This window comes from Manis javanica, chromosome 11, assembly GCF_040802235.1.
Source record: "Manis javanica isolate MJ-LG chromosome 11, MJ_LKY, whole genome shotgun sequence".
NCBI lineage: Eukaryota > Metazoa > Chordata > Mammalia > Pholidota > Manidae > Manis > Manis javanica.
Window position 1 is genome coordinate 67,163,512 of NC_133166.1, and position 17,367 is coordinate 67,180,878.

Here is a 17,367-nt window from a genome sequence, read left to right on the forward strand (position 1 = left end):
GGAACAATATCTGCATTTTAGGGGTACCAGAAGAAGAAGAACAGAGAAAAAAAGGGACAGAAAGTGTCTCTGAAGAAATAATTGCTGAAAACTTCCCCAAACTGGGGGAGGAAATAGTCGCTCAGGCCATGGAGGCCCACAGAACACCCAACACAAGGGACCCCAATAGGACAACAGCAAGACATACAATAATTAAAATGGCAAAGATCAAAGACAAGGACAGAGTATTAAAGGCAGCCAGAGAGAAAAAATGTCACCTACATAGGAAATCCCATTAGGCTATCATCAGATTTCTCAACAGAAACCCTACAGGCCAGAAGAGAATGGCATGATATATTTAATGCAATGAAAGAGGAAGAGCTTGAACCAAGAATATTGTATCCAGGACGATTATAATTCAAATATGAAGAAGGGATTAAACAATTCCTAGACGAGCAAAAGTTGACGAAATTTGCCTCCCACAAACCACCTCTACAGGATATTTTAGAGGGGCCGCTCCAGAAGGAAGCACTCCTAAAGCTAAATAGATGTCACAAGAGAAAATAAAATCACAGCAAAGAAAGCAGACCAAGCAAATACTACCAAAGGGCAATAAAGAAAATCAATTACTCACAGAAGAAATAAAAGGAAACACAAAAGAACACAGAATAAAACACCTAACATATAAAGAATGGAGTAAGAGGAATAAGAAGGGAAAAAAATAATGAATCATCATACTGGGCTCATTATAGCTTAATAACTGAGTTAAGTTACACAGTTAAGATAATAAAGAAGCTAACCTCGAACCTTTGGTAACCACAAATCTAAAGCCTGCAATGGTAATAAGTACAGATATTTCAATAATCACCCTAAATGTAAATGGACTGGATGCATCAATCAAAAGACACAGAGGAATACAATGGAAAAAAAGCAAGACCAGAGGAGAACAAAGATGGCGGCATGAGTAGAGCAGTGGAAATCTCCTCCCAAACCCATAAATATTATGGAAAACAGAACAAATACAACTATTCCTAAAAGAGAGACCAGAATATACCGGACAAGAGCCAGGCTACATCCACACCGGTGAGAACCCAGCACCTTGCAAAGAGGGTAAGATACAAGCCGCGGCCCAGTAGGACCCGAGTGCCTCTCACCCCAGCTCCTGGAGGGAGGAGAGGAGTCAGAGTGCGTAGGGAGAGGGAGCCCAAGACTGCTAAACACCCAGCCCTAGCTATCCGCACTGAGAACGCAGACACACAGTGTGTGAGGTACTGGATACTAGGGAAACCGGTGAGATCTGTGAGTGAATCCCCGCAGCCGGCGCCCCTGAGACAAAGAAAAGCAAGTGCTTTTTGAAAGTCTTAAAGGGACAGGGACCCCACAGCTGGACGGAAGCGTCCTGGGATGCTTAGCCCAGCAGCCAGGAATCCCAGGGAATTCCTGGTGCCCTAACACCATGGGCGGCAGGGCTGCTCGGGAGGCCCCTCACGCAATAAACAGCCTCACACCCGTTCCCCCTCCAACGTGGCTCCGCCATATTGGAGAAGCAGCCTGAGGCTGGCCATGCCCACAGCAACCGCAGAGCTCCACAGCGGCAGGACAAGTATTAAAAATACTGCCTGCATGCAGCTACCCAGAAGAAGACAGTAGGGGTCGCTGTTCTCCCAGGAGAGGAAGGCCACATACCAGCAAGAAGGGACTCGCTTAGCCCACACACGTGCCAGCTCCCCACAAATACCTCTATCGCCATGAAAAGACAGAAGAATTTGATACAGACCAAGATCACAGAGGCAAACCCTGAGAAGGAGATAGACCTAACCAATCACCCTGAAAAAGAATTAAAAGTAAAGCTCATAACCATGCTGACGGAGCTGCAGAGAAATATGCAAGAGCTAAGGGATGATGTTCGGAAGGACATTACAGAAATGAAACAATCTCTGGAAGGATTTATAAGCAGAATGGATAAGATGCAAGAGGCCATTGATGGAATAGAAATCAGAGAACAGGAACACATAGAAGCTGATGCAAAGATAAAAGGATCTCCAGGAATGAAACAATATTAAGAGAAATGTGTGACTAATCCAAAAGGAACAATATCTGCATTATAGCGGTACCAGAAGAAAAAGAGAGAGAAAAAGGGATAGAAAGTGTATTTGAAGAAATAATTGCTGAAAACTTCCCCAAACTGGGGAAGGAAATAATCAATCAGACCACGGAAGTGCACAGAACCCCCAACAGAAGGGACCCAAAGAGGACAACACCAAGACACATGTCAAAATGACAAAGATCAAGGACAAGGACAGAGTTTTAAAGGCAGCTAGAGAGAAGAAAAAGGTCACCTACAAAACAAACACATCACGCTATCATCAGACTTCTTAACAGAAACATTACAGGCCAGAAGAGAATGGCATGATATCTTTTAATGCAATGAAACAGAAGGGCCTTGAACCAAGAATACTGTATCCAGCACGATTATTATTTAAATATGAAGGAGGGATTAAATTCCCAGACAAGCAAAAGTTGAGGGAATTTGCCACCCACAAACCACCTCTACAAGGTATTTTAGAGGGACTGCTCTAGATGGGAGCACTCCTAGGACTAAATAGATGTCACCAGAGAAAATAAAATCACAGCAAAGAAAGCAGACCAACCAAATACTAACTAAAGGCAAATAATAAAATCAACTACCCACAAGAGCAGTTAAAGGAAACACAAAAGAGCACAGAATAAAACAACCAACTTATAAAGAAGAGAGGAGGAGGAATAAGAAGGGAGAAAAATAAAGAATACCAGACAGTATTTAAGATAGCTCAAATAAGCAAGTTAAGTTAGACAGTAAGATATTAAAAAAAGTTACCTTGAACCTTTGGTAACCACGAATCTAAAGCCTGCAATGGCAATAATTACATATCTTTCAATAATCACCCTAAATGTAAATGGACTGTATGCACCAATCAAAAGACACAGAGTAATAGAATGGATAAAAAAGCAGGACCCATCTCTATGCTGCTTACAAGAGACTCACCTCAAACCCAAAGACATGTACGGACTAAAAGCAAAGGGATGGAAAAACATATTTCATGCAAACAACAGGGAGAAAAAAGCAGGTGTTGCAGTAGTATCAGACAAAATAGACCTCAAAACAAAGAAAGTAACAAAACATAAAGAAGGATATTACCTAATGATAAAGGGCTCAGTCCAACAAGAGAATATAACCATTACAAATATATATGCACCCAACACAGGAGCATCAGCATATGTGAAACAAATACAGAATTAAAGGAGGAAACAGAATGCAATGCATTCATTTTAGTAGACTTCAACACACCACTCACTCCAAAGGACAGATCCACTAGACAGAAAATAAGTAAGCACACACGGGCACTGAACAACACTATAACAGATGGACTTGACATACATCTACAGAACTCTACACTCAAAAGCAGCAGGATACACATTATTCTCAAGTGCACATGGAACATTTTGCAGAATAGACCACATACTAGGCCACAAAAAGAGCCTCAGTAAATTCAAAAAGACTGAAATTTTACCAACTTCTCAGATCACAAAGGCACAAAACTAGAAATAAACTGTGCAAGGAAAACAAAAAGGCTCACAAACACATGGAGGCTTAACAACATGCTCCTAAATAATTAATGGATCAATGACCAAATTAAAACAGAGATGTAGCAAAAGAGCCTCAGTAAATTCAAAAAGACTGAAATTTTACCAACTTCTCAGATCACAAAGGCACAAAACTAGAAATAAACTGTGCAAGGAAAACAAAAAGGCTCACAAACACATGGAGGCTTAACAACATGCTCCTAAATAATTAATGGATCAATGACCAAATTAAAACAGAGATGTAGCAATACATGGTGACAAATGAAAACTAAAGCACAAAGCCCCAACTTTGCTGGGACACAGCCAAGGCAGTGCTAGGAGGAAAGTACATAGGAATCCAGGCCTATCTAAAGAAGGAAGAACATTCCCAAATAAAAAGTCTGAAGTCACAATCATTGAAACTGGAAAAAGAACAAATGAGGCCCAAAGTCAGCAGAAGGAGGGACATAATAAAGATCACAGAAGAAATAAATAAAATTGAGAACAATAAAATAATAGAAAAAAATCAATGAAACCAGGAGCTGGTTCTTCGAAAAAATTAACAAAATACATAACCCCCTAACCAGACTAAGAGAAAAAGAGAATCAACACACATCAAAAGAATCAGAAATGAGACAGGAAAAATCACAACAGACCCAACAGAAATACAAAAAATTATTAGAGAATACTACGAAAATCTATATGCTAAAGAAGCTGGGAAACCTAGAAGAAATGGACAACTTCCTAGAATTACAACCTTCCAAGACTGACCAAGGAAGAAACAGAAAATCTAAACAGATCAAGTAACAGCAACGAAATGGAATCAGTAATCAAAAAACTACCCAAGAGCAAAACGCACAGTCCAGATGGATTCACCAAAGAATTTTGGCAGACATATAGACAAGACATAATACCCATTCTCCTTAAAGTTTTCCAAAAAAACAGCAGAGAAGGGAATACTTCCAAACTCATTCTAGGAAGCCAGCATCACTCTAATTCCAAAACCAGGCAAAAACCCCACCAAAAAAGAAAATTACAGACCAATATCCCTGATGAACATAGATGCAAAAATACTCAACAAAATATTAGCAAACCGAATTCAAAAATTCATCAAGAGGATCATACACCACGACCAAGTGGGATTCATCTCAGGGATGCAAGGATGGTACAAAATTCAAAAATGCATCAACATCATCCACCACATCAACAAAAAGAAGGACAGAAACCACATGATCATCTCCATAGACGCTGACAAAGAATTTGGCAAAATTCAACATCTATTCATGATAAAAACTGTCAACAAAATGGGTATACAGGGCAAGTACCTCAACATAATAAAGGCCATATACAACAAACCGACAGCCAACATCATAGTTAACAGCGAGAAGTTGAGAGCTTTTCCTCTAAGATCGGGAACAAGACCACGATGCTCATGTTATTCAATATAGCACTGGAGGTCCTAGCCATGGCAATCACACAAAACAAAGAAATACAAGGCATCGAGATTGGTGAAGAGAAAGTCAAACTGTCACTATTTACAGATGACATGATATTGTATATAAAAAGCACTGAAGACTCCATTCCAAAACTACTTGAACTAATATCTGAATTCAGGAAAGTTGCAGGATACAAAATTAATACACAAACATCTGTTACTTTCCTATACACTAACAACGAATTAACAGAAACAGGAATCAGGAAAACAATTCCATTCACAACTGCATCAAGAAGAAGAAAATACCTAGGAATACACCTAACCAAGGAAGTGAAATACCTATAGCCTGAAAACTACAGGACACTCTTAAGAGAAATTAAAGAGGACACTAACAAACGGAAACTCATTCCATGGTCTTGGGCTTCGAAGAATTAATATTGTCAAAATGGCCATCCTGCCTAAAGCAGTCTACAGATTCAATGAAATGCCTATCAAAATACCAACAACATTCTTCAAGGAACTGGAACAAATAGTTTTAAAATTCATATGGAAGCACAAAAGACCCCGAATAGCCTAATCAATCCTGAGAAAGAAGAATAAAGCAGAGGGTATCTCACTTCCCAACTTCAAGCTCTACTACAAAGCCACAGTAATCAAGACAATTTTGTACTGGCACAAGAACAGACCCACAGACCCGTGAAACAGAACAGAGACTCCAGACATTAACCCAAACATATTCAGTCAATTAATATGATAAAGGAGCCATGGACATACAATGGGGAAATGACAGCCTCTTCAACAGCTGGTGTTGGCAAAACTGGACATCTACGTGTAAGAGAATGAAACTGAATCACTGTCTAACCCCATACACAAAAGTAAATTTGAAATGGATCAAAGACCTGAATGTAAGTTATGAAACCATAAAACTCTTAGGAAAAAAAACATAGGTAAAACTCTCTTAGACATAAACATGAGTGACTTCTTCATGAACATATCTCCCCGGACAAGGGAAACAAAAGCGAAAATGAACAAGTGGGACTATATCAAGATGTGAAGCTTCTGTACAGCAAAGGATACCACCAATAGAACAAAAAGGCATCCTACAGTATGGGAGAGTATATTCATAAATGACAGATCCAATAAAGGGTTGACATCCAACATATATAAAGGGCTCATATGCCTCAACAAACAAAAACCATAAAATCCAATTAAAGAATGGGCAGAGGAGCTGAACAGACACTTCTCCAAAGAAGTAATTCAGATGGCCAACAGACACATGAAAAGATGCTCCACATCACTAGTCCTCAGAGAATGCAAATTAAAACTACAATGAGATATCACCTCACAGAACCCAAGAATGGACTAACAGTTACCAAAGGGAAAGGGACTGGGGAGGATGGGTGGGAAGGGAGGGATAAAGGCAGGGAAAAAGAAAGGGGGCATTCTGATTAGCATGTACAATGTGGGGGTAGGGCACGGGGAGGGCTGTGCAGCACAGAGAAGACAAGTAGTGATTCTACAGCATCTTAGTATGCTGATGGACAGTTACTGTTATGGGGTTTGTGGGGGAGACTTGGTGAAGGGGGGAGCCTAGTAAACATAATGTTCTTCATGTAATTGTAGATTGATACCAAAATAAGAATAAAATAAAATTCTTATTGAAAAAAAGAAAAACAGAGGAGCTGAACAGACAGTTCTCCAAAGAAGAAATTCAGATGGCCAATAGACACATGAAAAGATGCTCCACATCGCTAGTCATCAGAGAAATGCAAATTAAAACCACAGTGAGGTATCACCTCGCACTAGTAAGGATCTGCACCATTCAAAACACAAACAACAAGAAATGTTGGCGAGGGTGTAGAGAAAGGGGAACCCTCCTACACTTCTGGTGGGAATGGAAACTAGTTCAACCACTGTGGAAAGCAATATGGAGGTTCCTCAAAAAGCTCAAAATAGAAATACCGGGGGGCGGAGCCAAGATGGCGGCGTGAGTAGAGCAGTGGAAATCTCCTCCCAAAAACACATAGAGCTATGAAAATATAACAAAGAAAAATCTTCCTAAAATAGAGACCACAGGACACAGGACAACATCCAGACCACATCCACACCTGCAAGAACCCAGCGCCTTGTGAAGGGGGTAAGATACAAGCCCCAGCCCGGCGGGACCCGAGCGCCCCTCCCCCCGGCTCCCGGCGGGTGGAGAGAAACCGGAGCGTTTTTTTTTTTTTTTGGAAGCCTTAGAGGGACGGGCCCCCGTTGCTGGGGAGGCAGGGTGGCGGGACCGGTGAGGAGGTGCCTGGGAACGGCGCCGGAGGACAAAGAATATCCCGCGTTTCTCCCTGCGAGACCTGGGGGCGGGTGCCTGAGACCGGTGCCTGAGGACGGAGGAGGTCGCGCGTTTTTCCCCCTTTTTTTTTCTTCTCTTTTTGGCGAGCGCTTTTTGGAAGCCTTGAAGGGACGGGGACCCCAGTGCTAGGGAGGCACGGTGGCGGGACTGGTGAGCGGGTGGCTGGGACCGGCGCCTGAGGACAAAGAATATCCCCCGTTTTTCCCTGCGGGACCGGTGGGCGGGTGCCTGAGACCGGCACTTGAGGACAGAGGAAATCGCGCGTTTTTCCCCTTTTTTTTTTTCTCTTTTCTGCGAGTGCTTTTTGGAAGCCTAAAAGGGACAGGGACCCCGGTGCTAGGGAGGCAGGGCGGCGGGACTGGTGAGCGGGTGCCTGGGACCGGCACCTGAGGACAAAGAATATCCCGCATTTTTCCCTGTGGGACCGGTGGGTGGGTGCCTGAGACCAGCACCTGAGGACGGAAGAAATCGCGCGTTTTTCCCCTTTTTTTTCTCTCTTTTTGCCGAGTGCTTTTTGGAAGCCTTGAAGGGACAGGGACCCCGGTGCTAGGGAGGCAGGGCGGCGGGACTGGTGAGCGGGTGCGTGGGACCAGTGCCTGAGGACAAAGAATATTGAGCGTTCCTTCCCTGCGGGACCGGTGGGTGGGTGCTTTTTGGAAGCCTTGAAAGGACAGGGACCCTGGTGCTAGGGAGACAGGGCAGCAGGACCAGTGAGCGGGTGCCTGGGACCGGCACCTGAGGACAAAAAAAAAAAAAAAAAAAAAAAATCGCTTGTTTTTTCCTTTTTTTTTTCTCTTTGTTTCTGTTCCCTCTCTCATTGTTGCTGCTGTTGTTTTGGTTTGGAGAGTGCTTTTTGGAAATCTTAAAGGGGCAGGACAGGTCACTTAGACCAGAAGCAGGGAATCTGGGGATCTCTGGGCACTCTAACCCCCTGGGCAGCAGGGAGCACAGAGGCCCCTTACGGAGATAAATAGTCTCCGGGCTGCTCCCCCTCCAACGGGGCTCCACCATTTTGGAGGAACAGCCCCAGCCAGGCCAAGCCCACAGCAACAGCAGAGATAAACCCCAAAGCAACTGGGCAGGAAGCAGAAGCCCTGTCTGCGCACAGCTGCCCAGCACAAGCCACTAGAGGTCGCTATTCTCCCAGGAAAAGGCTACAAAACAACAAGAAGGGAAGCTCTTCCAGCGGTCACTTGTACCAGCTCTGCAAACTATCTCTATCACCATGAAAAGGCAAAACTACAGGCAGACAGAGATCACAGAGACAACACCTGAGAAGGAGACAGACCTAACTAGTCTTCCTGAAAAAGAATTCAAAATAAAAATCATGAACATGCTGACAGAGATGCAGAAAAAAATGCAAGAGCAATGGGATGAGATGCAGAGAAAAATGCAAGAGCAGTGGGATGAAGTCCGGAAGGAGATCACAGATGTCAGGAAAGAGATCACAGAAGTGAAACAATCCCTGGAAGGATTTATAAGCAGAATGGATAAGATGCAAGAGGCCATTGAAGGAATAGAAGCCAGAGAACAGGAACGTATAGAAGCTGACATAGAGAGAGATAAAAGGATCTCCAGGAATGAAACAACACTAAGAGAAATATGTGACCAATACAAAAGGAAAAACATTCGTATTATAGGGATACCAGAAGAGGAAGAAAGAGGAAAAGGGATAGAAAGTGTCTTTGAAGAAATAATTGCTGAAAACTTCCCCAAACTGGGGGAGGAAATAATCGAACAGACCATGGAATTATACAGAACCCCCAACAGAAAGGATCCAAGGAGGACAACACCAAGACACATAATAATTAAAATGGCAAGGATCAAGGACAAGGAAAGAGTTTTAAAGGCAGCTAGAGAGAAAAAGGTCACCTATAAAGGAAAACCAATCAGGCTAACATCAGACTTCTCAACAGAAACCCTACAGGCCAGAAGAGAATGGCATGATATACTTAATGCAATGAAACAGAAGGGCCTTGAACCAAGGATACTGTATCCAGCACGACTATCATTTAAATATGATGGTGGGATCAAACAATTCCCAGACAAGCAAAAGCTGAGGGAATTTGCTTCCCACAAACCACCTCTACAGGGCATCCTACAGGGACTGCTCTAGATGGGAGCACCACCAAAAAGAGCACAGAACAAAACACACAACATATGAAGAATGGAGGAGGAGGAATAAGAAGGGAGAGAAGAAAAGACTCTCCAGACAGTGTATATAACAGCTCAATAAGCGAGCTAAGTTAGGCAGTAAGATACTAAAGAAGCTAACCTTGAACCTTTGGTAACCACTAATCTAAAGCCTGCAATGGCAATAAGTACATATCTTTCAATTGTCACCCTAAATGTAAATGGACTTAATGCACCAATCAAAAGACATAGAGTAATAGAATGGATAAAAAAGCAAGACCCATCTATATGCTGCTTACAAGAAACTCACCTTAAACCCAAAGATAAGCATAGACTAAAAGTCAAGGGATGGAAAAACATATTTCAGGCAAACAACAGTGAGAAGAAAGCAGGGGTTGCAGTACTAATATCAGACAAAATAGACTTCAAAACAAAGAAAGTAACAAGAGATAAAGAAGGCCACTACATAATGATAAAGGGCTTAGTCCAACAAGAGGATATAACCATTCTAAATATATATGCACCCAATACAGGAGCACCAGCATATGTGAAGCAAATACTAACAGAACTAAAGAGGGAAATAGACTGCAATGCATTCATTGTAGGAGACTTCAACACACCACTCACCCCAAAGGATAGATCCACTGGGCAGAAAATAAGTAAAGACACACAGGCACTGAACAACACACTAGAACAGATGGACCTAATAGACATCTATAGAACTTTACATCCAAAAGCAACAGGATATACATTCTTCTCAAGTGCACATGGAACATTCTCCAGAATAGACCACATACTAGCTCACAAAAAGAGCCTCAGTAAATTCCACAATATTGAAATTCTACCAACCAATTTTTCAGACCACAAAGGTATGAAAGTAGAAATAAATTCTACAAAGAAAACAAAAAGGCTCACAAACACATGGAGGCTTAACAACATGCTACTAAATAATCGATGGATCAATGAACAAATCAAAATAGAGATCAAGGAATATATAGAAACAAATGACAACAACAACACTAAGCCCCAACTTCTGTGGGATGCAGCGAAAGCAGTCTTAAGAGGAAAGTATATAGCAATCCAGGCACACTTGAAGAAGGAAGAACAATCCCAAATGAATAGTCTAACATCACAACTATTAAAACTGGAAAAAGAAGAACAAATGAGGCCTAAAGTCAGCAGAAGGAGGGACATAATAAAGATCAGAGAAGAAATAAACAAAATTGAGAAGAATAAAACAATAGCAAAAATCAACGAAACCAAGAGCTGGTTCTTTGAGAAAATAAACAAAATAGATAAGCCTCTAGCCCAACTTATTAAGAGAAAAAGAGAGTCAACACAAATCAACATAATCAGAAATGAGAATGGAAAAATCACGACAGACTCCACAGAAATACAAAGAATTATTAAAGACTACTATGAAAACCTATATGCCAACAAGCTGGAAAACCTAGAAGAAATGGACAACTTCCTAGAAAAATACAACCTCCCAAGACTGACCAAGGAAGAAACACAAAAGTTAAACAAACCAATTACAAGCAAAGAAATTGAAACAGTAATCAAAAAACTACCCAAGAACAAAACCCCGGGGCCGGACGGATTTACCTCGGAATTTTATCAGACACACAGAGAAGACATAATACCCATTCTCCTTAAAGTGTTCCACAAAATAGAAGAAGAGGGAATACTCCCAAACTCATTCTATGAAGCCAACATCACCCTAATACCAAAACCAGGAAAAGACCCCACCAAAAAAGAAAATTACAGACCAATATCCCTGATGAATGTAGATGCAAAAATACTCAATAAAATATTAGCAAACAGAATTCAACAGTATATCAAAAGGATCATACACCATGACCAAGTGGGGTTCATCCCAGGGATGCAAGGATGGTACAACATTCGAAAATCCATCAACATCATCCACCACATCAACAAAAAGAAAGACAAAAACCACATGATCATCTCCATAGATGCTGAAAAAGCATTTGACAAAATTCAACATCCATTCATGATAAAAACTCTCAGCAAAATGGGAATAGAGGGCAAGTACCTCAACATAATAAAGGCCATATATGATAAACCCACAGCCAGCATTATACTGAACAGCGAGAAGCTGAAAGCATTTCCACTGAGATCGGGAACCAGACAGGGATGCCCACTCTCCCCACTATTATTTAACATAGTACTGGAGGTCCTAGCCACGGCAATCAGACAAAACAAAGAAATACAAGGAATCCAGATTGGTAAAGAAGAAGTTAAACTGTCACTATTTGCAGATGATATGATACTGTACATAAAAAACCCTAAAGACTCCACTCCAAAACTACTAGAACTGATATCGGAATACAGCAAAGTTGCAGGATACAAAATCAACACACAGAAATCTGTAGCTTTCCTATACACTAACAACGAATCAATAGAAAGAGAAATCAGGAAAACAATTCCATTCACCATTGCATCAAAAAGAATAAAATACCTAGGAATAAACCTAACCAAGGAAGTGAAAGACTTATACTCTGAAAACTACAAGTCACTCTTAAGAGAAATTAAAGGGGACACTAATAAATGGAAACTCATCCCATGCTCATGGCTAGGAAGAATTAATATCGTCAAAATGGCCATCCTGCCAAAAACAATATACAAATTTGATGCAATCCCTCTCAAATTACCAGCAACATTCTTCAATGAATTGGAACAAATAATTCAAAAATTCATATGGAAACACCAAAGACCCCGAATAGCCAAAGCAATCCTAAAAAAGAAGAATAAAGTAGGGGGGATCTCACTCCCCAACTTCAAGCTCTACTACAAAGCCATAGTAATCAAGACAATTTGGTACTGGCACAAGAACAGAGCCACAGACCAGTGGAACAGATTAGAGACCCCAGAAATTAACCCAAACATATATGGTCAATTAATATTTGATAAAGGAGCCATGGACATACAATGGCAAAATGACAGTCTCTTCAACAGATGGTGCTGGCAAAACTGGACAGCTACATGTAGGAGAATGAAACTGGACCATTGTCTAACCCCATATACAAAGGTAAACTCAAAATGGATCAAAGACCTGAATGTAAGTCACGAAACCATTAAACTCTTGGAAAAAAACATAGGCAAAAACCTCTTAGATATAAACATGAGTGATCTCTTCTTGAACATATCTCCCCGGGCAAGGAAAACAACAGCAAAAATGAGCAAGTGGGACTACATTAAGCTGAAAAGCTTCTGTACAGCGAAAGACACCATCAATAGAACAAAAAGGAACCCTACAGTATGGGAGAATATATTTGAAAATGACAGATCTGATAAAGGCTTGACGTCCAGAATATATAAAGAGCTCACACGCCTCAACAAACAAAAAACAAATAACCCAATTAAAAAATGGGCAGAGGAACTGAACAGACAGTTCTCCAAAAAAAGAAATACAGATGGCCAAGAGACACATGAAAAGATGCTCCACATCGCTAATTATCAGAGAAATGCAAATTAAAACTACAATGAGGTATCACCTCACACCAGTAAGGATAGCTGCCATCCAAAAGACAAACAACAACAAATGTTGGCGAGGCTGTGGAGAAAGGGGAACCCTCCTACACTGCTGGTGGGAATGTAAATTAGTTCAACCATTGTGGAAAGCAGTATGGAGGTGCATCAAAATGCTCAAAACAGACCTACCATTTGACCCAGGAATTCCACTCCTAGGAATTTACCCTAAGAACGCAGCAATCAAGTTTGAGAAAGACAGATGCACTCCTATGTTTATCGCAGCACTATTTACAATAGCCAAGAATTGGAAGCAACCTAAATGTCCATCTGTAGATGAATGGATAAAGAAGATGTGGTACATATACACAATGGAATACTACTCAGCCATAAGAAGTGGAAAAATCCAACCATTTGCAGCAACATGGATGGAGCTGGAGAGTATTATGCTCAGTGAAATAAGCCAAGCGGAGAAAGAGAAATACCAAATGATTTCACTCATCTGAGGAGTATAGGAACAAAGGAAAAACTGAAGGAACAAAACAGCAGCAGAATTACAGAACCCAAAAATGGACTAACAGGTACCAAAGGGAAAGGAACTGGGGAGGATGGGTGGGCAGGGAGGGATAAGGGGGGGGAAGAAGAAGGGGGGTATTAAGATTAGCATGCATGGGGGGGAGGGAGAAAGGGGAGGGTGGGCTGCACAACACAGAGAGGACAAGTAGTGACTCTACCACATTTTGCTAAGCTAATGGACAGTAACCGTAATGTGGTTGTTAGGGGGGACCTGATATAGGGGAGAGCATAGTAAACATAGTATTCTTCAGGTAAGTGTAGATTAAAAATTTAAGAAAAAAGAAAGAAAGAAAGAAAGAAAAGGGGGATTACTCCTTAACAGGATAAAACTATTGGTAAATCAAAGATCAACGCATGCTTTAAATATCCTTAATGTTGATCACTTAAAGGGTGTCAGATGATCAGCTATGGAGGTACTCTTTTCTGATAATATTCCTTTCTCTTAATTAAAAAAAAAAAAAAAAAAAAAGCAGTTACTGTGTGCTGACCTCCAATGAGTTCTGCACAGTGGTATAGAGGGCATGTCAAAGTGTGGGCAAAGGGTCTGTTTGTTTCTACGCAGAAGATCAAGGCCTAGCTTGGATACCCAGAAAATGAACTAAGATACGATATGAGGAGGAGCTTCCGGCATCAGCACTCTCTGGAGGACTCGTGCCGGGGGATGATCATCAAAAAGCCTCCACAGGGATCCGGACGATGCTGCGGTTGTGGCTGCATCCAGCCCACCGTCTCCTGGACTTGCCATAAGAAGGAGGAGGGAGATGTCTAGGCTGGCATGTGCATACAGTGAGACAACGAATTTGACTGGATCTGTACTGTTGGAACTCAACCAGGAGTTGGGAGGGGTGCAAGTTGTAGCACCCCAAAATCTCATGACTATAGACTATCTATGGTTAAAAGAACATATGGGATGTGAACAGATCCCAGAAATGGGCTGCTTTAATTTGTCTGATGGTTCAAGTACAGTTCGAAAATATCCATCATATCATAGATAAATTTTCACAAATGCCTAGGGTGCCTAAATGGTTTTCTTGGCTTCACTGGAGATGGCTGGTAATTATAGATTTGCTTTGTTTATGTCACCGTATTCCTATTATGTTAATATGTGTGTGCAAATTAGTTAGTAGTTTAAAACCTGTACATACTTAAGGTACTATACAAGAAGATATGTCAAAGAAATAATCAATCCTCCCAAGTTTCCTTCATATGCTACATCTATAGCTTTTCTTCTTCCTTCCTAATTACAAACCTTAAATAGAATTCGTGCCTCATATCGAATTTACCGAGTATCATAATTCCTCCAGGTGGTAAAGATACCTCGAGACAAGTGCTGGGCATAGAAGCCACAGGGCATAAAGCTGCAAAGAAGTAAAAAGCTAACCTTTGCAAACAATATGGCTTCTCTCTCACTTACCAACTTTACATTTCCCTGTATGGCCCCGGAAGATGACTGGTTAGCCAGAGACGGGTAAGATTCCTCAAGGGAGGAACAACCTAAGACAGGCACAGTCGCAGGGGGGCCATCAGGTGAGAATTTGGGGATCAACAGAGGTGAGGCTCAGAACCTCACCCCCCCTGCTTTGAGAGAAATCTTCTGCATCCGTGGATGTCTTGCTGCCCTTGTCAAGCCTGGATTAATACTTAGTCCATAGGCACACACCTGATCATCTGATCATCTATATTTGCCTTCTTACAGCACTAAACTATGTTTTCTACCTTTATCTTGCATCTACCTACCACTTCAGCATTTTATTAAAAATAAAAATAATAATAATAATAGGAGAAATGTGGGATCAACATATAAATCAAGTACAAAAATCAAATGAATATTCATATTTGACCTGATGGTTTATAGGTCATATTGCATGATCAAAACCGAAAGTTTCTGTGATGAATGCCCTTGTACTGTTCACCATGTAAGAATTTATTCACTCTGTAAGAATTCGTTCACCATGTAAGAACTTGTTCGTTATGCTTTAGAAGATTGGAGACTGACGAGAATTAGGCTTGAGATGGATTAATGATTGTACATTGAGCATTGACCCCCCTATACTGAATTTTATTGTTGTTAACAACCATTTGATCAATAAATATGAGAGATGCCCTCTCAAAAAAAAAAAAAAAAAATAGAAATACCATTTGACCCAGGAATTCCACTCCCAGGAATTTACCCTAAGAATACAGCAGCCCAGTTTGAAAAAGACAGATGCACCCCTATGTTTATCGCAGCACTATTTACAATAGCCAAGAAATGGAAGCAACCTAAGTGTCCATCAGTAGATGAATGGATAAAGAAGAGGTGGTACATATACACAATGAAATATTATTCAGCCATAAGAATAAAAGAAATCCTACCATTTGCAACGACATGGATGAAGGTAGAGGGTATTATGCTCAGTGAAATAAGCCAGGTGGAGAAAGACAAGTACCAAATGATTTCACTCATATGTGGAGTAAAAGAAAAATCAAAAACTGAAGGAACAAAACAACAGCAGAAACACAGAATCCAAGAATGGCCTAACAGTTACCAAAGGGAAAGGGACAGGGGAGGATGTGTGAGAAGAGAGAGATGGGGGGGCAGAAAGAAAAGGTCATTACAAATAGCATGTTTAATGTGGGGCAGAGGGGCGCGGGGAGGGCTGTGCACTACAGAGAAGACAAGTAGTGATTCTAGACATCTTACTATGCTGATGGACAGTGACTGTAATGGGGTTTGTCAGGGGGAGTTGGTGATGGGGGGTGTCTAGTAAACATAATGTTTCTCATGTCATTGTATATTAATTATACCAAAAACAAAAGCAAAGGCAACAAGAGAAAGTGGGACTATATCTAACAAAAAAGCTTCTTCACAGCAAAGGAAACCATCAACAAAATGAAAAGGCAACCTGCTAAACAGTAAAAAATACTTTCAAATCATATGTCTGCATAAAGAACTTATACATCTCAAAAGCTAGAAAATCCAAACTATGTCATGAAAAAATGGGCTGAGGATCTGAGCATTTTTCTGAGGACGACATACAGATGGCCATGAAAGGATGCTCAACATCACTAGTCACCAGGGAAATGCAAATTAAAACCACAATGAGATAATCACCTCGTGCTTGTTTGAATGGCTATCACCAGAAAAACAAGCAGTAAGTATTGGTAAGATTGTGGAGAAAGGGAATCTTTTGAGTAGTGTTATGGGAATGTGAAATGATACAGCTACTGTGGAAAACAATTTGGAGTTTCCTCAAGAAATTAAAAATAGAACTATGATATCATCCAGCAATTCCACTTCTGGGTAATTATCTGAAGAATATGAAAACACTAACTTGAACATTAACTGTGTTCACTGCAGCATTATTTACAATAGCCAACATATGGAAATAACCTAACTGTCCCCTGATGGATGAATGGATAAAGAACACGTGGTGTGCATATATACATATACACACACACCGAAATGAGTATGTTTAGCCATAAGAATGAAATTTTGCCATTTGTGGCAACATGGATGGTCCTTGAAGACATTATACTAAAGTGAAGTCAGAGAAAGATAAATACCATATCATTTCACTTGTATGTAGAATCTAAAAAAATAACCTGAGCACACTGATACAGAGAAAAAACTGGTGGTTGCCAGAGGTGGGGACAAGGGACTGGGTGAGAAAGACCGAAAGGTAGAAACTTCCAGGGGATGTAAGGCACAGTGATGACTATACTTAATCATATCATATTGCATACTTGAAAGCTGAGAATAGAATAAATCTTAAAAGTTCTCATTGTAAGATACAAAGTTTTTTTCTAACTTTGTATGGTGGTG

General features: G+C 40.9%; 1 protein-coding gene across 12 annotated transcripts in view; it reads right to left on the reverse strand.

The window, feature by feature from the left end:
• CELF1 (CUGBP Elav-like family member 1) overlaps positions 1 to 17,367 on the reverse strand; it is a 135,538-nt gene that overhangs the window by 37,758 nt on the left and 80,413 nt on the right. The gene's annotated exons all lie outside the window — the stretch shown is intronic.